At 31.4% G+C, this 24,358-nt stretch overlaps 1 protein-coding gene across 1 annotated transcript in view; it reads left to right on the forward strand.

Annotated features, from left to right (window-relative positions):
• The first annotated feature begins 4,486 nt into the window (after nucleotides 1–4,486).
• LOC148302930 (uncharacterized) overlaps nucleotides 4,487–24,358 on the forward strand; it is an 89,502-nt gene continuing 69,630 nt past the window's right edge. Inside the window, exon 1 of the mRNA XM_088270808.1 lies at nucleotides 4,487–4,875. The gene's annotated coding sequence lies outside the window, so the exon portion shown is untranslated. The remainder of the gene's footprint in view (nucleotides 4,876–24,358) is intronic.

Consider the following 24,358-nt stretch of genomic DNA (forward strand, 5'->3'; position numbering starts at 1 on the left):
CAATTTCTCAATCGATTTAGACATTTTAAAATACAATAAGCCTTTCTTCTTATTTTTTCTTTGTTGACATTTCACCCTCGAAGAGTCTATTACTCCTGTAGGTACATTGATTTTGTAAGTTAGTTCATTCAAAAAATGTATTTTTTATTTATTTTTATCCTTGTGTTAAAGTGAAAAAAAATGGGAAAAATCTTAGCCACACTCAAGTTTTGAGCGACAAAACCCAAAATTACTCCTACATCCAATTGCATGGTGACAATTTTTCGTAAATATTTAATCAATTGATGTTTATTGATCATTTTCATTCATACCTACTTAAACGTTTAATATTTAGATGTGAGTCGTTTTTTTAATAATCGGATTTTTATGATTGCTTCATATATATGATGTTTGGAACTTTTGAGTGAATTTTAAGAACGTCGATTTGTTCACTGGTTCTCTAATTCACTAATTCGTTGATTCATCGATTCACTGATTCAAATATTTACTGATTAACTGAATCACTGAATAAGCTATTCAGATTGTCTTCGATATGAGTTGTAATTGTAAAAAAATACATTGGAGCAAAGAGCTAAAAAGATTGCTAGTTTTTTTGGAGAAAGATGGGGGGTTATGAGAGCAAAAATGTTATGATGAGCTTTTTTGGTGGGTGGCTGCCATCGTTGATGAAATTTCTGATGAAAATTCTCCCTCTCCGACGACGCGTTTCTGCTCGTAGGCTCAAACTTGATGCAATAAACAATCATAGAAATACAAAAATGCTGATTCACTTATGTAGACCGGATCTTGCCCACCTCTATTGTAATTAAATACCTACGTGAATATTATTTATAACTCATGTAGAGAGTGAATTAGTCCCACAAACTATAAATATAAAGACACATACATACGAGTATGTTTGTTATATTTCCATAAACCGCTCCCCTCCGTAGTGCAGTAGCTAGCATTGGCTAGCATTGGATTCAAGTTTGCCTCAATTTTAAAAATTGGTGTTTATACACGGTTGAATTTTACAACGATCAATTTATAGAATACGGTATTATTACTTATTTTATAATACCGTATTCTATAAATTGATCGTAATTAATAATAATATTTATTTTTTTATAAAGTTCGCACTATTCTAATTAAAAATTTAGTGGAATGGGGAAATGTAAGGGATTTAACAGAAGTCATTGAAATACCCGTCATTATACCATAATTCAAACGACGCATCGAGTGACATCTGTATATTATATCTAACTTAGTCTAACCGCACGACTCGCCTAGTGATTGACTTGCGACTGATGTTCTATGTATTATATTATACTACATAGTAAAGTTTGCAGGCTGTTTCAAGTATTTAGTATTAAGTCAATTTTTATAACTGAGATTAAAAAAATAATGCAGTATCCGTTTGATATTAAAATATTTCGGAGATGTCGTTGGTATTTTTTTTCACCTGTATGTCTACCCGTACGATTCACTTAGTGATTGACTTACGAATTATGTTTTGTGTACCTACTTTATTGTCATCGTTTTTTAGCAGGCTGTTTCAAGTATTAAGTATTAAGTCATTTATTTCATTAAAAATAAAAAAAACGGTATCTTTTTAAATAAAAATATTTCTGATATTTTGATACAAAAAAATACTTGTATATTTACATAGGCTGTGGAATGGAATAAACATACGTAATCGATAAAAGAGGTTTTAAAGATAAAAACTTTGAAGTAACAGAGCAGCTTATTATTGCAAAACGCGACAAAAATAGCCTTAGGTACGGTGATTACCTTAATTCATACAAAAGTTTTTATCTAAAATCCAGTTCTTAAAAAAAACAATATCTTCACTCTCAACTGCTTATTAAATCATTTTTACGCAAGGCAATATCGTCCTTATACCCTTCAAGTACAATGATGCCTCTAATAAAAACACCCTTAAGGCGAAGTGGAGTGATGATCTGCTATCCTTTGTCCACTAATTAGTGCCCTACCTACCCTCTCCTCCGTTTTGTAATTAACTTAAGATTTCCATTTTAATCTATTTAAATGTATGGCGCGACAGAATCCGAATTGAAATAATTCTTGATCGAATTACAACTTGGAAATTCAACCGCGAAACTTTTGTTGGATAACTTATTTATTAATTTTGAAACAGTGGGGGCCTAAGGGGCGGTTAAATAAATTCAATAATAAATCAATTTGCCGTGTCATAACAATTAAGAGGGATAAATGCGTTTGTATAATTTGTATTATAAATTTATTTGTTATATTCTTAAGAAGTATTCATCGTATTCGTGAATGTTTTCGTAGAGGAAATATTCAACAAATTAAACATCCAACAAAAAATATATGACCGAAATCCCTGTTTTGTTTCCGGAGTAGCCCAGGAGCACATAAAAATCATCATTTTGAGTGTGTCCAAATACTTGTTCACAAAATCTGGATTATCTCCAATTACAGAAGTTATTTTCATATTATTTTTTGACATCTCATCAAAGGTGAAGAAGAATTTGGAAGTCTGGGCATTTACGGGGCTGACGACCGTCATAGGCTGGTTTAAGCGATCACTTTACACACACACACACACACACACACACATAAAAATCAGTTTATCTACATGTAGAGTTTCCAACGCTTTCGTCCAGTTTAAAGACAGGAAACATTAAAAGAAACACATTCAAAATATTTTTTACGACGAAACATAAATACATATTTAAATATCATTTTATGACATCTCATCAAAGGTGAAGAAGAGTATGGAAGTCTGGGCATTTACGGGGCTGACGACCGTCATAGGCTGGTTTAAGTGATCACTTTACACACGTGTAACATTCACCAATTCTACCCATCATTGACAACCACACTGCTCAAATTATTGGAAGTTCTATCTTGGAATCACTAGAACTTCACTAGATACATCTATTGGTGAGACATTCAAAATGTTGTTAACATATTTAAATCATCTAAATTCAAGAATTAGTAAAAAAAATTACGCTAAATTTAAGTCTATTCTACAGTATGGGATTATTGGTTGGGGTGGTACAGGTAATGCATTTTAAAATTATTACTGTTGACTACATAAAAGTCGACATTGAAAACAATACTTAAGGTTCTGAGACGGACTGCCAAAGAGGAAATATTCAATAAATTATAATTTATGATGAAGCGAATCCTCCCGGCTTTATTCACTCTCATCTGATTTAAATATTTTATTTCAATACTAGATTTATAAGTAAAAAGCAATGATTTTTGTTGTGGTTGGGATCGTAGTAATAAGATGTTTTTATTGCCGGTGGTTTTCTGTCATCTCATATACCACAATTTGATTCCTATCTTTAATCACGGGCAGACAGCTTTTATTTAGCAGAGACCTTTTTATTTCAATTTAATATGTGTGTACAGTCAAACTTTCATATGCTAAAACAATCCTTACATATGCATTTTCGAATTACTCTCACATAATATAGGAAAGCACCTCCCAGCAAATCACACAAATTACAGTTAACACATTTTTGGAAACCCAGATAGAACTACAAGATCCAATACACAGAAACACATAAAATAAAACATAACACATACCTCTTTTGGTCAAAAAAACTTTGATTATTACGCAATAAAGTTGTACGACCTGTTTCCACTATCCATAAGATCATTAAAAAATAAAGTAAGTATGAATGAGCTATTCATAAATGGATAATAAAGGTGGGTGGGTAGATCTAAAATATATAGATCGCATCATTCGGCCATGTCGTATTTGATTGCATGTAATAAACATTTATTTTCATACAATTTTGAATAATAAATATTGTAAATCGTGTCCACGGCACGGGAAAACTCAGTGAAGGCACATTATTGTAATTTGTAATTTTATAACATCTGTATGATGAAATGAAAATAAATAAATTGAGAAAAAAAATGTATACATATCAGGTTAGGTTATATTGAATTGGGTTCATTCAAAAATAATATTTTTTTAGTAACATATATATCTATCTATTAAGGATCGTCTTAAACGACGAGAATATGTTAAATATATATGATACTATATGATAGGTAAAGTGTTAAGTGTGAGAGGCCCGAAGGGCAGATCATAATTGGTTCGAAGGGATTTCGTTAGCCCAAAGGGTGAAACTTATTTGCCTGAAACCTTACCCTCTTCTTGATCCGAAGAACTTGCTTCTGTTAAACCAAAATGATTAATTTGTTGGCCCGAAAGGTTTACTTTTGTTATCCATGGACTCTCTAGGCCACATCTGACTTCGACACCAACCTTCGCAAAGGCAATAAATAGGCAGTTGGTTATTTATCTAAAAATCTTACCGTGATTCCCCTATGCTTCCAATAATAAATACCGGAGAATATATTTTATCAAAATTTATATTTATCATAGATTCACACCAAAATAACGGTACTAACGCTTGGACAAAAGTTTCAATGCACAGCGAGAGATGGCAGTAATTCCGGCTTAATCGTTCTGTTTGAATTTTTAGGTCAAATAACATTCACCCGTTCCTCGACGGAAAACGCGGCCGGACCGTTCGCTGTCAGTCGCGTGTAGCTCATGTTCCTCATGTTTTGTCTTCGATGTTTACCTCGCCGGCTGCTGATATATTACTAAATCTATTCATAGTTTTGTGTTCTTTGGCTCTCTTCGAATAATACCTTTTGAAGCTGGATTAAAAACCGATACCATTTACGCTGTCAATTTATTTCCAAATGTAAACATTACAAAAGAGACTTGACTATTTGGTGCCGCATGGATTCTGCGTGAAAATATTATTTTTGTGTAATTTAAGTGACGGGACCAAAGTAATTATTAATGTGGAAAAATCTGTATGATTTTGTGTATCTCAGTGCCGCGAATTCTGACTCTAATTACGCATTTGCACAAGAGTAAGTAAACAATGTTTCATAATAGAAATAGCAATAAATTAACACGCTGTTTATATTTTTCTTTAGAATATAACATTCTCGTTCAAATGGTACAACGAACATATTATTCGATTCGCATACACACGAGTAAAATCAATTTGGGACATGTCTCAATAAGCTTATAATTAAATTATACGTAATAATAAACGTATGTATCTAATTTTATTAGTCAACAGTCAGATCTTATTCATTGTTTAAAAGATATTATCAATATCGATTAATGTATTGTTCTGTGAGATAAAAACCTGATATTTTTCTTCAATACCCAAACAAACTCGTATCACACTCGAATATCCTTATTAGGATTTATTGCCTTGGAAACTTCACCAGACTTGTATGAAGGAGAAAAATACCAACAAAGTTGATTTGTTTCCAAAGTATCATTGAAATAAATGCAATAATATTTTCTATTTGTATGCAATAATTTGCAGTTGTTAATTAAATTTCTTTAAGCTCTATCGTATAGAACTACCCTATTTTTTCGGTTATTCCCCTATTCCCGAGAGGATCGAATCAAACTAGGGGTAGGGAACCTTTTCTTGTCGAAAGGCCAATTTCATTTATTTTATTTATTTGAACTTTTGTACAATAAGTGTGTACATTGGCAGGCTTATTGCTATAAAGCAATATCTTCCAACCAACCAAAAAAACAGACTAGTGTGAACGATCTAGGCTTGTACCTTTTGATGTCTGTTAGAAATTAGTGGGGAGATAATGCTTGAACATCATTTACCTGATTCAACCTTAAGAAAAACTTGACACCCCCTTTAAATCAAATATTTTTAATTCGTAATATAAATCAAAATTCAATAAAAAAAATTAAAATTTGAACAATCTTTTTTGTCATAGAAATTATAAATGCCATATATATACATAAGTATTTATACTTTACATTCCATCGACTACTTATCAAACTGATTTTTTTAAGCTGTTATTTTTTTATTATGAAGATATTTAAATGGTACAATTCAAAAAGCCGCATCAGAGTTGACAAGACACCAAATGCAGGCTTAATGCTACAGGTTCCCAACCCCTGAACGAGATCCATTCTACCCTATATAAACACTGCCTTCTAGATAACGTACTACACTGTTTTGCAAAATAGGTTTACACTTTCATACCTATCTAGGTACTTACCTTCATAAATATAGCAAGCAACACAAATTGACATGATTTGTTTACGTTTTAATTTCACATGATATAAACAAAAATATATTGTGGCATAGATTCATAGTTTATTTGAAAAAAAGGTAGCTATTTGTCCTATGAGTTAAAAAGGGTATTATCATATCGCTCACTCCTTTCAACAACGTCATATATAAAACTTGATTTTTCAGGAGATCGGTTTTTAAGATTAAAAATATAATAAAATGTATTAAAAATAAATATCAAGCCTTTTTTTAAACTTTTTACTGTGCAACAGATATTTTTAGGTAAAACCTGAATGTTTTTTCTCCATTTAAAAAAATAAGTAGTATATTTAAAAAATAATTAAACGATACCTTTTCTTCAAAATGCAAAAACAACACTTTCTTCTCTGTAGCGGGTAAATATTAAGTTAAAAATATACCGCTTTTGCTGGGATATAGTACATTTTCTGGGTATTCCGAAATCATGAACAACTGAAAATTGACGATTTTTGATATATGACATTGTCGAAAGGAGTGAGCGATGCATAATATAAGTTGCAAGATTTAAGTGGGTATCTATAAAGATTTTGGTAGGTAGGCTTTGGAAAATGTTAAGGTTGATGTTTATGAAAATGTTGGTGGTAATATGGTCATCAATTATATTTATTGAGACTTTTTAATAATATTTCAATATCTTCTTAACTACAGCATGTTCTTAAATGCGTGGTCAGAATTTACCACACTTTCTCTGAGTTTGCCTGTAATTTATTGGTATTTAAATTATATGGGTACTTCAAAGATTTTATCAAAAAAAGTGAAGATACTGCCTTTGAATATAAAACATGTTGAAATAATTATGGTGCTAAGATTAAAATAAAAAATGATGGATTCAATATGTGACTTAGGAGATATATAGGAGATGCATGAATTATGATAGATGGCGTTCAGATCATGTCTATGGTGCTGTTTTAGAGTTCTATCCTGTTAATGTACATCACAGAGATAACTTTATCATAATATTTACAGAATCATATTTAAAACAACACAACTGTGTTATTCTGAGGCTGCTAGAGTTTATTTTACATATATTATTGAATCTACTCGCAGGTTTAATTTAGAGCAAATAAAGTATGAATATAATAAAAGTTACAATAAATCATGATTTTAATCAAGCTTTAATCCGAAACTCATAAACTCTAAAACGTTGTATGATAGTTGTTTGAATGGTGAAATAAGGAAAGAATACAAGGCTGAGCTAGCATTATCGATAAAATTTAAGAAAGGTGCGTTGAGATAGTTTGGGCATGTGAATCAAATGTGTGAAGAAAGGATAGTCGAAAAAATTTATGAGGCTAATGTGGTTGGTAATAGAAAGAGGGGAAGATCAAAGAAAACTTGGCATGATCAAGTATTTCAAATACTTGAAAGTGTTCAGGTCAAGACTCGAAATAATCGGCGTGTATGTATGAGAAGATGTAGAAACTTGGAAGAGGCTAGGATTGTGTACAAAGACAGATTGGTGTGGCATTATATTCTCTCTACCTACCCCTGCGGGGAAGCGGCGAAATGATTTGTTAGTGATTCCTCTAGAATTATTTTTAAAGTATTATTTTAATATTAAGATAGTACACGATATTATTACCTGCAAATTTTTGCTTCCACGGTTACACGATTTTAGTATCCCATTTCCTAAATGGGTTTTGTGGACCCCGAATATTTTTAATAATATTTATTTATTCCATCGCGCATGATTCTGTGTTAACGGCATAATGGGAGATGCTCGTAACTCCAAGTTGGGCCGTAATAAAACAGACAAGTCTAGGAAACTGATGGTGTAATTCTCAAAGGTTTCCGTTCTCAAAATTGTGATGAAATACATATCGCTCACTCCTTTCAAGAACGTCATAAATCAAAAATCGTCAATTTTCAGTTGTGCATGGTTTCGGAATGCCCATAAAATGTACTTTATCCCAGCAAAAGCGGCATATTTTTAACTTAATATTTACCCGCTACAGGGCAGAAAGTGTTGTTTTTGCATTTTGAAGAAAAGGTATTGTTTATTTTTTTTTTAAATATATTAAATATTTTTCAAATGGAGAAAAAACTATCAGGTTTTACCTAAAAAGATCAGTTGCACAGTAAAAGGTTCAATAAGTGGCTTGATATTTATTTTTAATACATTGTATTATATTTTTATACTTTAAAAACGTTTTTTGATTTGTGACGTTCTTGAAAGGAGTGAGCGATATTTAAAAAGAGATGAAGCGAATCCTCCCGGCTTTATTCACTCTCATCTGATTTAAATATTTTATTTAAATACTAGATTTATAAGTAAAAAGCAATGATTTTCGTTGTGGTTGGGGTCGTGGTAATGTGATGTTTTTATTGCCGGTGGTTTTCTGTCATCTCATGTACCACAATCTGATATCCTATCTTTAATCACGGGTTGATTGGTAGTCGGTTTGAAAAAGCTTTTATTTAGCAAAGACCCTTTTATTTAAATTTAATTTATGTACGATCCTAACCGGATTGATTTAAATACTAGGAAAACATGATTTAAATTTTTTATTTAGCTTATCATTTGACCAGATTATTTCATTCTCAACATTTTAACGGTGTGTCCAAATCTTTGTTAAAAAATCTGTGTTCCTACACTTTAAAAAAACTCAAACAAAAATGACTTAAGAGGAGAAACCCCGATTTGTGAACAAGAACTTGAATTTTAAATGAAAGTTGTTTTCAAAACATTTCTTGGGTATGTCCAAATCCTTGTTCACAAATCCACTTATGAGTTATTTTTATGTACTTATGATTTTTTCAAGTGGAGAAACCCAGAGTTGTGAACAAGGATTCGGACACGCCCAAAAAATGTTGTGAAAAAGTCTTTCATTTAAAATCAGCTGTGACAGAAGACGGGAATCGTCTTTGTGATTATCTGTGGTGAATGGGTGGGGTTAAAATCTTATAAAAATATTCATGGATATGATTCTGAATAGGCCCTTGAGTTTAGTAAAGTAAGCCCGCAGCCCGGAACCACGCTCGCGCTCCGCGAAGACTAGAATGGAATGTGCTAAATTTGGTTCTCATACGAATCACACACTAAACACCGTCTACCTTCTCGAATGCGGACTTTCCATTCAGAGTAAAACATCGATATTATTTATATTCGATAAGGGAATCTGCTTTCATTATCATAACTTATATCTAACTGTAAACAAAGTTACTCACATATTCACAATTGCTTTTAACATTTGAACTTGTAACGAAAATTTTATACAAAACAAAATATTCGGCTGTTCTTACCTCCGGTATTGTACCATCGTTCAGTTAAAATCATCAGAGTTTCTGAAAAACAAAATATCAGGCTGTTCTCACCTCCCTTATCTTACCCTCATTTAGTTAAAATTATCATATTTTCTGAATAACAAAATATTAGACTGTTCTCACTTCCTGTACCTACCCTTATTTAGTTGAAATCGTCATACTTTCTGAAAAATAAAATATAAGACTATTCTCACTTCCTGTATCCTACTCTTGAGTGTCCAAATACTTGTTCACAAATTTGGATTATCTCCGCTAAGGAGTTATTTTAAACATTTTTGACATCTCAAAATAGATAAATAATAACATTTTGAGTGTTTCCAAATACTTGTTCACAAAATCTGGATTATCTCCAATTACAGGAGTTATTTTCATATTATTTTTTGACATCTCATCAAAGATGAAGAAGTGGTTGTCAATAATGGGTAGAATTGGTGAATGTTACACGTGTGTAAAGTGATCACTTAAACCAGCCGATGACGGTCGTCAGCCCCGTAAATGCCCAGACTTCCATATTCTTCTTCATCTTTGATGAGATGTCAAAAAATGATAAATAATAATATGGAAGTCTGGGCATTTCCAGGGCGTACGCCTGTCATAGGCGTACGCCTGTCATATAAACCAAATATTATTAATAATAACAACGGTTGTGTCAATCAGCCACGTTATGATTTTAAAATGTATCCTTTTCACGGGAAATCTCAATGAAGACAAAATATTGTGAAATATTTTTTTTGTTGATATTTATGAAATTAAATAAAAACAATTGTAATTGAAATGTAAAATTTAATGAAAAAAAAACATATATATTTTAAGTATTAAGGAGTTTGATACCTACTGAATCTTGAAACCTACTTAGTACATTTTGATATAACAGATATGTCTATAAATGATTAATTGTCCGATCTCACTGAGCAGACTTCGAATTCATTAGAAAAAACGTCTAAAAACGTCAAATTACACCGTAGCGCTTAGTACCTATAGCAGATTTATTTTGAATTGTGTATTCAATCAAAAATCCCAATTACAGTGTGTAGACGCCATGTGTTGGATTAATATCAATAATAGATTCGAGATGCTAAAATAAATTGATCTCCATCAATTTATTTTAGAAACTCAAGTACTCCATGACCTGTAGAAAATTTTATATGAATATATTATTTCTTCGACTCTCCGACAAATGGAAATGATTCGGTGGTCACGGTTTAGCGAAAAAAAGCTTTGCGTGTATAATATTCAAAGGCGTTGTACCAATCGGATGGTGGTCTTATTTCGTAATCCTCTGGATGAATCCTCTGCAAAAAAAAACGTTCGTAAAATGTCGCCTATTACGTGGCAAGTGAAGCGAATGAAATAGCGTGGAATACTTGAGCACGTAACTTGCCATCTATTGTACAAAAACCTCGCAGAAATCGTGTTTCTAACAATGCATTCTACCGAACGAGTCAAGGTGAGCCGATGACATGTGAAAGGATAGCTCCATTAAACTCGGTTCAACTCGGTTTTTGTACGCTTCTTGTGTATTATGTTATTATACCTCGTACATTTGGCACTATTTTACTCCTAATTAGTCTCAAGGCTGTGGGAAAACGCCAGTATTTAGTCTGATTAATTTGAAGCATTTAGTTTACGTCGGTTCATTTAGTTCACTTTTTTAAAAAAAATCAGTTTGCTGATAAACCCTTTGGAAGGTTGTGGAAGAATACGTATAGAAATTCAGGAAGTTTAATTATTGCGAAATGTGAAAACGTTTGTTTTTGGATGTATCAACCGTATAATATGTAATTTTTTCATATTATTGATTGATTTGGCACTTTGTGAAATAACGTGTTGATTATTATAAATATTAAACAATTGTATTATAATTATACCACTTACTTATTGAGTTTTATTTCATTACACGCGACTAGTTTCGAAAACTTCAGATGTTTTCATCTATGTATGATAAGAAAAACTAACGAGCAAAAAAATATTCAGGTAAGTATATCTAAGCATGTAGAGTTAGGTAGGGTAATAATTAGAAGTTTATGGGCGGGACTTTGTTCAATGGAAACATAGACAACAATGGTGATGTATTTTGAAAAACATATTATTAATTAATGTTTTAAAAGAATATATTTTTTAAAGGTTTCTAATTTACAAAACTCGTCCATGACAAATTAAATAAATTTTCAATTTCTCGACCTTATTTTTTGGCATTGTCTTCATCAAACAAACCGCACTAGACGCTGTATCGATTTACTTATTGATTGCGTGTGTTTTTTTATGAAAATTAGCCAGAATATCTCAAGGCCGTGGGAAAACACGAGTTATCAGTCTGATTATGTAGTTGACGCTGGTATATTTTGATAATTTTTATTTTTTAATTTTTCATCAGTTGCCGCTTTTGGTTTGCCGATTAATACATTCATCTTAGAATGGTAAAGCTTATTGCACACACTGTCTGCTGCATATGTTTAGTCTGGCTTATTGTTCAATGCTATCCAAGCTGTTTGACCCTGACTTTTTTATTTAATGGAATGAACTTATTTCGACCTTCGATTCAATCATTCCATATATGATACAAGTCCTTTAAAAGTTTTAATACAGCATATGTTATAACGATTAGCGCCTGCATGGTCATTCTGAAACTGTTTTACCACTATTTATTTTCTGGTCACCTTTAACGAATACATTCGCGTAATTTATTTTCAATACTTATTTTAAGGAGCTTTTTAACAGTTAGTTATTTTAATTGTTACTTTAATATATCTGTAGTGAAAGAGAAGAGGGGCACACGTGTGGCATATGGTATTCCACAGACTTGTGCCCTCTTCGTGTCACCACAGATATTTGACAGTGCGTTTTGTCAATCAGATTATCTATCTGCTTTGATGCATAACATGTGCCAAACATTTGAACCTTACTTGAATTAATTATGCTACACGTATATTTAAAAAAAATCTTGTATAAGTATATGTAATTCTGTTGATTTTAACACCGTCAAATTATAAATACTACAACAAAAAGCCGTCATTTACTGTCGTACTATTGTTATTACACTCTTCTCAATTCTACCGTGACAATAATATGTATTATTCTCTTCATTCGTCCAATTGTGGCTTTATTCGTGTTTTTACACTCAATACAATTATGTTCTACGATAACATGCATGAAAATAAATTGAAATCATTTATAGTTGTATTCAGAAGGATATTGCGGACATTTGCGGCCTTTAAAAAATGTTTAAATAAGTTTTATCTTCTGAAACGGAGCAGTTTTCTCCCCCAATTTATTAGCATAAGGAGGCATAAACAGGTTTAACTGTACATTTACATCTCGTGCACTACACCAAAATACTTTGGGAACATATTACAATATGACGTAAACGGTTATTTAAACCGAAGCTTCGCGAAGGTAATGCGTATTTTGCCAGTAATGTAATAAAGTTTATTTTATAATATACATACGTAATTCTCATATATGATATTTGTGATTTTAATGGAATATATATTTTCATTCTACCAGGGCCGGATTTACTATAAAGGCTATTAGAATAGGAAAATAAGGCACCGATTTTTTTTTAAATAGGCTCCATTCGTATTTTTCATTAAAAGACTTTTTGACCAACATCATCGATAGAATTTTTGATATAAATTGTTGCTGTTTTGTTCGACGATGTTATGTAATAGGCACTATGCGCACTTGGTGTGCATGGCAGATCTCCCATGGATAAAATATACCTATGAAAATAACATCCATGTCATCTAAATGTAACGAATGGGTACAATAGTTAGTACCCAAAAATGGAAAAAAGGTGTTCTCTTTCATTTATTGTGAACCCAGTTATTGTGATCAGAATAGTTATTTAAAATAAAGAGAGATATATTTTTATTATTTACAAAAAGACTCTAATTTCATACAATTTCTGTGAGCATAAGCTGCTCATTATTAGAAATAGATAACTCTAACTCAAGTGTCCGCGACACTAACCACAGGACCACAACCCGACACATAAAAAATATTTGAAAATACACATTAATTGTATTTAAATAAAACACCTTTGAAGATTATGATGAAAGATTTAGAAATAATTAAATATTTACATAATTAAAATACGTTATTTTAAAATATGCGCATGAATACAGCTTGGCTCCACCAAAAGTAATGTAAAAACGAATTATTATGCTAAACGGAATGTTCAAAATTAAATCAAAATTCCAGAGGCACATATACGAGGGACGTTGTGTAATATATCCTCGATATGGGTGTGATTGAAAAGATTTATAATATAATAAATATTTCTCGATGTAATCACCCTTCATTTCAATGCACTTTTTACTTCTTTACTTCTTCTTCGTCTTCTTTCTTTTGGACTATGTCCTGTCATTCTCCGGTCCGCTCCTGGAAGGTGGAAGACCAGCTATCTCTCCATCGTTTAGGTGGTCTTCCTGGGGGTCTGATACCCGCTTATGCTGCTGTCCGCTGCTATCCTCACCACTCGACCCGAACTCGCTCTTCCCTGAACTTCTTTACAATTTATTTAAACCATTATAAAAAATCTTCTGGGAATAATCTGATTCTCGCGAAGCTCAGTATTTTTTTAAATACTGAGTGCGATGCACTCCTTCATGGATAACATATTAAACGCCCCTCGTAGATGTGCCTCTGGAAGTTTATTTTAATATTGAACATTCCGTAAACCATAATAAATTGTTTTTACTTTACTTCTGGTGGAACTAATCTCTATTCATGCGCATATTTTAAAATAATGTATTTCAATTATGTATCTATTCAATTATTTTATAATCTTTCTTCGTACTCTTCATTTATATTTAGAAAAATGTCTATAATTGAGCCTCAGCCAAATCGCTCGCGTCATAGATTATTATTTCATTGATTTTATAGGTAGGTAGTGTACCTGATTCTGATAATGGCTGATTGCGTTTTTGTATCGCATGTTATTGGATTAATGTTTTTTTTTCTTCTTAAACCGGTTCCATGAATAATAATTGCATTTTACTTCTCTAAAGGTTATGTACCCGATGAATACCTATGATTCCTCGGTAGAGGGACATAGTGATATAGTATCTGAAGACATACACCGAATAAAAAATGTATATTAACAGGCACGAATACCCTTTCTCTCGTCTTTACATTGAAAAAAAAGTTTCGCGAGATGAGTTTGGCATTTATACTTATGTTCCTCTAATTTTATTTTGTACAAGGCTGATTACTTTGGTATGGATGAAAAATATAGCATTAATTATATATATATCGACTCTGTAATCTGTCATCAAATGTAAATTATCTTAGTACTTATTAGATAAGAGAATATCACGTTTTTTTTATTACACGATACGTTTTATTCGCGCGAATGTGATATCTCATTACAGGTATCAATAATATTAATATTTTATTCAAATTATACTTGGTAAATACCACTTTTTCTTAAGTCTATTGTGACACCTGTTTCGATGCATTTTGCAATATTATCAAACACCGTTTGTGAATCTTATCTAAATTGTAATGTAAACCTTATCTAAATTTTAATGTAAATTTAGACTAAGCTTAAGCCTAAGACAAAGCAAGGTATTCGATATTGTTTCGGAATGCATCAAAATACTTGTCACAACACATTTCGAGAAATAGTGGCATTTACCAAGTCAAATTTAAATAAATGAAATAATAACATAATCATAATTTCTTTCATAGGGAACATACGACAGTGATGTGAATGTTTTATCCAATATTTTAATACTTAATGGGAGATTTTCTGCACAAGTTCGAACGAAATCCTCTAGGTGAATACGGAACCTTGGATCAGTATCGAAATATGACTGACATCAACCGTTGACCGTTCCTAACACCTTGGCTCATTTTAAAATCATATATTTGACATAAGAGCTGATGACAATATGAGCATATGTAAATTCGTGGCTGAATTTGCATTTGGCTGAGTTGAATTTGCATGGTAACTTGACAGGTACGCCCTATTTCATGGTGAAACGTCAATAGGCTAATAAATTTGCAAAAAAATATTTCTTTGTGATGTACAAAAGTAGCCCGATACTGTATTTCTGAGTTGTTTTGCCGTATGTGTAATGTTGACCGAAACGTCGACAAGAAATACGATCGACACATGCCATTATAATCGAATTCCTGAATACAATTTGTCATCAATTAAAATTGAAATTAAATTTTCGCTGTTGTTTTTTCAATGAATGAATGAAAAATAATCTTGTCTAAAAAAATACAATCATTTCCACCATAATATTTTCCCCAATTCATTCACAGTGAAGCGCCCTTGAGGTATTTTTTACGAAAATGGCGCTATATAAGTTATCCTAATTTATTATTATTATTATAATCTTCTCAACTCAACTCATCTAGCCAAACACGCTTTTTTTCAATATATTAAAGGATGGGCCATCTATCATATCAATTTTTAACTACCTGTTATTTTGAGTTCGAAAGGTATAATGTCATACAAATTGACAAACAATTAGTTTTACGTTTGACATTAACGAAATAGGACACTTTACGCTTGAACAAAATTCGGAAATATTAAAAACTTACTTCCAAAGTAGCGAGTACCCAAACTCTAAGAAATTTACGAAAAAAATTTGGCAGAAAAGAAGTGTTTTCATCCCAGTTTGTGGATCAATTTGTGAAGCGAGTTCATGAATACTAGTTGTAATTAAAACGGTGTATTTTTTATGATCTCTAATTTGAATGGTATCTGTAGTTTAAAAAAAACATTAGTAATAAAACTTCTCCGTTTAAAAATACCAGTTTTGTCTTTGCAATTGAAAATGGTTTGGATTCGCAAAACTCATGTCTCCTGCCTCTCCGCATATTTATGGGAGGAAATTAGTGACAAGGAGGATGGAACAAGAAGGATTATAGAAATGATTCATTGTCATTTTTGGGACCCACAACGTTAGTTAAGGGCTAAGTGATTCTAAATATATGTATTGTATACCATATACCGGCGACCTCATATTTTCGCCGGTTTCCGGCGTCACGACCCAAACCGGATCTATGCAAGCCAAAATATTATATCTGTAATCTTTTCAATTACTTATAATCTTGTTTTTGTTGTAAAAACCCGTTGGGTTATGCAGTAGGTATTTTGTAATTTCAAACAATCACACCATACGTGTATTGTTTTTTTCTCCTTTAAGGGGATATTCGCCAACACAGAATTCATTCCACCGGAGAGGTCACGTGTCTATTTTTGTAAAGATTGTGTATTGGATATTTTTTGGTTTTTTAGAATATACTTTTATAGAAAAAATATTTTTATAATGTTTTTTTACTTCTTTATTTTTAATACGTCTTTTCTTTTCAAAACCGTAAATTATTACGAAGAAACTTATTTTTTCAATGCAAATACGGTGTTTTAAGAAAAAAATCGATTACGTAAAATGTTACCTGGATTTAGAGAAAATTAAGTTGCGACTTAAGGAATTCTGGGCCTCGATGTAATAAAAGATGTGATTTTGTTGTGTCTGGTCGACGTTTACATTGCAGTTATTTGTTCTCATTTTTTATGTGATATCACAATGGATGCTTAACCCTGAAGTGGTTATGTGGATTACATCTGTAAAACACTGCCATAAAAAAAATATTTCCAGCAATGCTACGTTAACAAACTAAGTATATTTTATATACTGATGAGTCAAGAAGGACACAAAGTTCGGGGATTAGAATCTTGTATGTAATCCGTGCGATCTTTTACGTCAATGTTTTTTTTCTTACATCATTTTTCGACGTACAAAACATATTGATTCATTGGATTTTACGTTTGAATGCATAATTAAGGTAAACATTTTTGTTGTTGATGATATTCAACTACATAGAAACGATAAAGAACAGGTAGTATATGTCAAAGCATACGCTTGCATTCTAAGAAGACATCGAGAACTTTCCAGATACTAAAATTATTTTCTCGATAATGTTTCGGACCGCATTCCACCGTTGCTTATCGGAACTGATGTTCATCAGGTCTGAAATATCGGCTAGATTTGTTGATGATACATGAACCCTGATAATGGATGCTGCAATGTGGCCCAAACGTCGGCATTAGTAAGAAATGATAAAGAACACAGAAAATAATTATGGACAATACACGGTACAAGAACGTAGAAAAACCCAAAACGAATAATCAGCAATTTTATTGTTTTAAAATCAATTTGGTTTACATATTTAATCGCGTGACTAATCACATGACATTTTGATGTGCGATCAGCACAGGGTTAGTCTAATAATGATGATAAAGGTATCAATAAATCATTTTTGCGATTACTGCAGATATATGTTTATTGTTTGAACATGTCAATATACTCGTAACAGAATCTAAATATAGAGACACTAATTATATACAGATTAAAACATTTTGCCTTAAGACTCAAAGATATTGGATTCTTATAGTACTATGAACCTGTAGAAGAAACGTCGAACAATCGTATAAAAAGTGCACTTGTTACCTCGGAAGAGTAAAGATCTGGGAAGAGTAAAGAACAATTTTATGGGCTTAAATCTCTATTTTGGATATCGGAAATCCTTACGCAGGAGAAAATTAATTCCTTACTCCTAAAATTTAATAAAAAAACTTTTACTAAAGTTTTGCAGAGAAAAATTGTTGTGTTGATTGATATAAAAAAATAATCTGATGAACCTTTTTAAAAACAGTAAAAAACCGCAATTTGAAAAATAGTGTCAAATACCTTTATAATTTAAAAATATGTAACTTAAGAATGGTTATAAAACAAATCTAAAAATCCAGAATTATATTTAGCAAAAAGGTATAGTATAGAACATACAATTTACTTACTTAAAATTTAAAAAATCTTTATTAATACTTTTGGTGGTTTTTAATTTAAAACGAATATGGTAGTTCTTTAACAGTAGTTGACCGATGATCTGTGTCCGAAGTCTTGTTCGAGAGAAAACTCTAAACATCTTTGTTACAAAGCTTAACTTTCCATGTATCGCTTTCACGGATATGCTTCATTTCTAAATTTCGTCAAGTAGAGAAGATGAAAGTAATAAATGCGAAATGAGAAAAAAACGTTGAATGGAATGAAGTAGCATTTTTTTGCACTGCTCATTCTGAACGTAAAGGCAGGTTGGTAAATTGTTTACTTTGTCATGTTACACTCGGCAATTGTACATCACGGACGTTTACCAAAATGTAAAGGAAATGATTAATAACACATTTTTTGTTAATGAGAATGCATATTCAAAAAATGCAAAAAATATATAAAAGTATAAATTAAGGAAGTTTGTTATTTCCGTATAAAAACAAATATGTTTTTAATTGAGAGAGCTTTTCATTATGAATATGTATTGTATTTAAGGATTATGAAGAAATATATACGTTTATGAATCCTTGAATTAATAACACGACAGTTTGTAATTTTTGTTGAATTTTAACAAAAAATATGCCAATTAATTATCAATGTCGTGATGTTATATTGAAATGTATTTATGAGCATACTTGACGGGGTCTTTTTTTCTGATTCGCAACAAAACGAATAATTTAATTTAAATTAATTAAATTTACTAACTTATGATTTACAACTTCATTAAAGTCAAAACAATTTGAGTTGTTTGCTATCGTAAATTAAGAATAATTCATTTGGGTCAACTGGCAAAATACCTAGAAATATTTTTTTTGCTACTAATATAGCACGCTATTTGTAACTAATGCAGTATTAATGCAAACAAATCATATTACGATTTTTATGGCTTTTCACATCCATACCCATCGTATAACTGTGCACTTTGTTACATTTTTTACTGTTAATTATCACGATGTAATCACAAGAATTAGTTTATTTATTTCTGGTATCACAAAAACGTATTATTCAGGTTGACTGTTGTTATTTGTATTATAAAGGCGCTCCCCGTCTGATGTCACCGACCACAACAATACAAAATGCTACTTTGCTCTTATATAAAGGTTAGGGTGCAAACATTGCAAAATGACGACTTTTCTATTAAGGAACTTCGTGATACGATCGTCACCATTTATGAATGTAATTTCCAAAAACAGTGTAGGGTAAAGGATTTTTTTTGGTAATAAAAAATATAAAACGGAACTAAAGACAAAGCAGCAAGACTGTAAAAACCAAACATATTTCTGATTAATCACAATAAAACATTATAAAAATAACACTCGTGGACTAATCTATTAAAATCCAACCGTCAAAAAGATGGCATTTTTAAATCCGCTTAATTTTAACACGTAGGCACTAAGCCATGCAAATATTATATATCAATAAATTATTTTAGGTAGATGAAAGTCTTATATCGGGGAAAGGATTATCTTAATCACTTTTTATGATATGTTATTTTTATTACATTTTTTATCGAAAGGCTTTGAGAATTGTAATTGTCTTACAATGACTGCGAAAAAAGTATGGAAATGAAATATTCTTTTAAAAAAATTGTCAGGAACAAATACACGAAATGTTATCAATCATTTCTAAATAATGAAAAATACATCAAAACAATTTATAATTACATACAAGCCTGTGTCTTATTAAGTGGGAGCTCGCAATCAGTATGCGATCGGCAGCGCTAAAAGCCGGTCGAGTCTCAACGCACTATTTTAAAAAAATATTGGAATTTGACTTTTTATGAATGTTTATTGAAAAAATATTTCAATAACTCTTTTATTTTCAAAATCATGTATTTATTTCAAAGAAAAATATATATTTTTTCAATACAAAAACGGTGTTTAAAAAAAAAACAGTTACGTTAATGTTACCTAGGTTTAAAGAAAATTATGTTGCGATTTATTGTACATATATTGGGGCTTTAGAAAAAAAATCAATCACGTCAAATACCAATATTTAAAGTAAATTAAGTTACGATGTGTCGGGTTGCGGTTCCGTGGTTAGTATCGCGAAGTCCGAGTTTCTCGATTTGAACCCACTCTACCACAATTTGATACCTATTCCTAATAATGAGCCGCTTAGGCTCACAAAAATAGTATGAAATTGAAGTATTTTTGTAAATAGTAAATAAAAAAATATAAACATTTTTTTTTGGAAAATAAAATAAAAACAGATTAATCGTATTGGGCCTTAAATACGCATTATTTCTGGCACTACCAGGGTGAAACTTTTTTTCTTTATTTATTTTTTTATATTATAATAACAAGTACAAAAAAATCCCGCAAAGGCATGGCCTGTGTGTGGGTATACATTTTATTTTAGGTTATAATAAAGGGCACTGGGAAGAATACAATAATATTATCAGAAATAAAATAAGATTAAAAGTATCAGTATAAAGTACAAATATTTGATTTTAAAAGAAAACAAAATATCGAAAACGAAAATTAAAAAAGTTAGCAAAGTGAGTTAAACGTTTAGAAGAAGAAGGTACCTACTTAGATATATTTTTTAAATAAATAATTTAAGCAAACTTGATTGGAAAGATCCGTGCGTACCACCTACCGCATATCCACAAAGTTATTTACTTATTTATGTTTATTTCCTCCGTACAACGGTTCATCTTCTCATCTTGCTGTTTCTCTGACTCACCTTTCACCTTGATTCCAGATTGTTTGTATATCAATCAAAAATTATGATCTCATCGCGCAGCGTGTGTGTAATGCAAATAGTAAATTAAATGTATGAAGAACATGCCCCGAGGCTCGCTTGGCCGAGAAATCGGATAGTGAAATGACTCGATTTATTTATTGAAAATGGAATGTGTTTTCCTTTCTTAAATTTTTTTATTATTATTTTCGCATCTGCACAGAGAATATCTTAATTTAAAATCGTCACTCGTAAAACCAACATGGTAAAATTATTCTAAATGTTGCATAAAACAATTTTTTTATTTTCTCTTGATAATGATTACATATATAGAGCCACCAGAATGAACAAGGAGATTTGAAATAAAAACTGTTGTAAAAAAAAACAATTTTTGGTAGACGAACTCCACCGACAAGACATACAAGGTGGCTTAGTGGGTCTCTCAAAAAATTGTTAACTTTGTTTAAGAATTTTCAAATAAATGTATACAGTTGATGTATTTAAATGTATATTTACAGTTAACAAATTAATATTTGAATAAAAAAAAAAAAACAAACAAACAAATAAACAAAAACATAAAAAGCCCTGTACGTAAGAAATGAATGAAGAAAAATAAATCCATAGCCTGTGGAAAAAATCTATAAAGTTTTTATTTTATTATAAAAAATGCAGTTCCATCAAGAAATGTCAGTACAAAACTTCTCCTTCTTCTTCTTCTTATTGTAGGCCTTACGGCCTGTTTTTAAGAGGGATTAGCCTCCTGCGACGTCGATTCCCAGCTATCGGCCCATCTCTTTAGTGGTCTGCCTGGGAGTCGTCTACCATGGGGTTGGCCGTACAATGCGATGTGGGGGAGTCTGGATGGTTCCATTCTCCTCACATGCGCATACCATTGTCTTCTTCGTTGCCTTCCCCACCTATCGACATCTTCGATTTCGCATATTTCCCTGATCTTGGCATTTCTCAATCTATCTCGAAGACTCTTGCCTGTTATGCTTCTCAGAGTCTTCATTTCTGACACTCTAAGCGTGTTTTTTGTGGCAGCGATGTCTGCTCTACTTTCGATTCCATACGTCATGATGGGTCCAAAACTTAAATCTAATAAATCTTCATTTCATCAATACTTAATACTGTATGAAAAAAAAAATCGTTTTGCTAATTGCGTTTGAACGATTTATTTTACTAAGAAATATTCTGTATTTTTTGTTGTTGCGTTTTTTTCTTGCAATTTTCATGAAATGCAGTTGAGAGTCAATTTATGCAAAAAATATGTATTTATGGCATTACATTTTCTTAAAATAATAACAAAAAACTAAAAAAACTTTATATTTTCGAAAATAATAACTCACATAGATTTTTGTATACAGATTTATAAAATCTACAAACCATAAAACTCTACGTTGGATAATTACAGCATGTACATATTTCGGGCAATTAGTGTTTGAGTATGTACAATGTATGTGGGTATGTGTAAATTTTTACCATGGTTGCCCGCGTTTTTTGGTCAGAAACCTTATTATAATAAATGGAAAATATATTTTTTCCGCATTTTAAACTACCGCAATGTTAACATTTGCGGTTGAATCTGGGCTGCCTACTTAAACAGATCGTAATAAGCAACAAGTTTTCTTTTTCGAAATCATACAAGTGCATAATATGTATCCACTGGCGTTACCTTTTATAGATTTCATGCCATATTTTTTCCATTATTCACGTTTGAAGTCAACTGAGAAGTATAAATACTAGCGTTTATTTCATTATGTAATACTAGGAACAAGATTTTTTTACAAAAAATCATTAAAAATCCAATTAACCCCCCCCCCCCCCTTTCCTATATTTAATAATATAATAATAATAAATCCCTTACCGCACCCCAATGGTGCATAGGGCACTGCTTCATATAAACGCAGTGGTATCTCGATCGATTACACATGAAGGAAAGGTGATCAGCCCTCCACTTCAGGTACCAGTCCAGTGTAATATTGAATAAATTTTAGAGTGAAAAAATCACTTATATTTATTAAACCCCCCTGGGAGTCGAACCCGGGACCTCCAGAAGGGTAGGCGAGCATGCTGACCATTACACTACGGAGGCGGACAAAATATATATAAATATGTAATTCCTATATTTACTAGCCTATCAACCTCTATATGTGCCCCTAAATGTTTTTTGCTCGTTAGTTTTAATTTTCACCTGTAGATGAAAACATCTGTGCGTTTTCGAAACTAGTCGTGTATTAAAATAAAACTCGTTAAGTGGTTTATTACAAGTGTTTATTTTTTAAAAAATTAATCAACATGTCATTCCACAAAGTTAATGGCGAATCAATCAAAATGTTTAGTTTATATTAAGTAGGTACCTACAAAAGGTTTCCTTACCATTCTATCCGAGCTATCGGGAGTTTTATTGTTCATGGTCGCACAGATATTAGATTTCGTCATAAAAAAAAAACATCTTGATGGCATTCCCTTATCGTCTTTGTACGATAATCGTTATAAAACATAAACGATCCATAGTGATGGATCGTTGACACATTTGAACCGTATATTTATTTATTTTTCAAAACATATTACATACATAAGTCAAATATATAATATTCCCGATGAGTAATTTCGATTTCTCATTTTGGGACATGGGATTAAGGTTTACAAGACTGCAACAGAAATAATAAAGTTACAAAAAAGATTTTTTTAAATAACCAATACTAATAATGGCAAAATATAAAAACAATAAACAGGCATAATAAATAGGCATAAGAAGCATATTTAAAAGAGATAAATGAGAAAAACATAATTTACTACCACACAAATATCTTATTAAACTCTTATATAATCTTGTGTTGAAATGTGATTTTGCTAGTTGGTTGATTTTAATAAATTAAAAAAATAAACACTTGATAAGTTTTATTTAATTTTTTCAAACCCTTATCCGCCCCCAATGGTGCATAGGGCACTGTATCATATAAACGCAGTGTTATCTTGATCGTTAACATATGAAGGAAAGGTGATCAGCCTTCAGGTACCAGTCCAGGGTAATGTGGAATAAATATTAGACTGAAAAAATCACTTATATTTATTTGACCCCCCTGGGAATTGAACCCGGGACCCCCAGAACGGTAGCCGAGCGTGCTGACCATTACAATACGGAGGCGGACAATTTCATTACACCCGACTAATTTCGAAATTATTTTATTTTTAAAAATTATGCCATTCCACAGAGTTAATGCCGAATCAATAAATAATATGATTTTTATTATAATTGTATTTCTACGTATGTGTATTATGAATTGGTAAACATTAATTATCCGCCTCTATAGGTTATATTAATTATCTCTCTTATCGTTAAGCTACGTTGTTAGAGATCACGGGTTTGATTTCCAGATGTGTGAAAATAAAATATAAGCGTCTTTTCACCACTAATATCTATTTAATATTACTCTGATCATCTTGCTTTCATAT

Source organism: Brachycentrus maculatus, unplaced genomic scaffold (assembly GCF_059751285.1).
Source record: "Brachycentrus maculatus isolate JH-2025_06_01 unplaced genomic scaffold, ASM5975128v1 h1tg000396l, whole genome shotgun sequence".
Taxonomy (NCBI): Eukaryota; Metazoa; Arthropoda; class Insecta; order Trichoptera; family Brachycentridae; genus Brachycentrus; species Brachycentrus maculatus.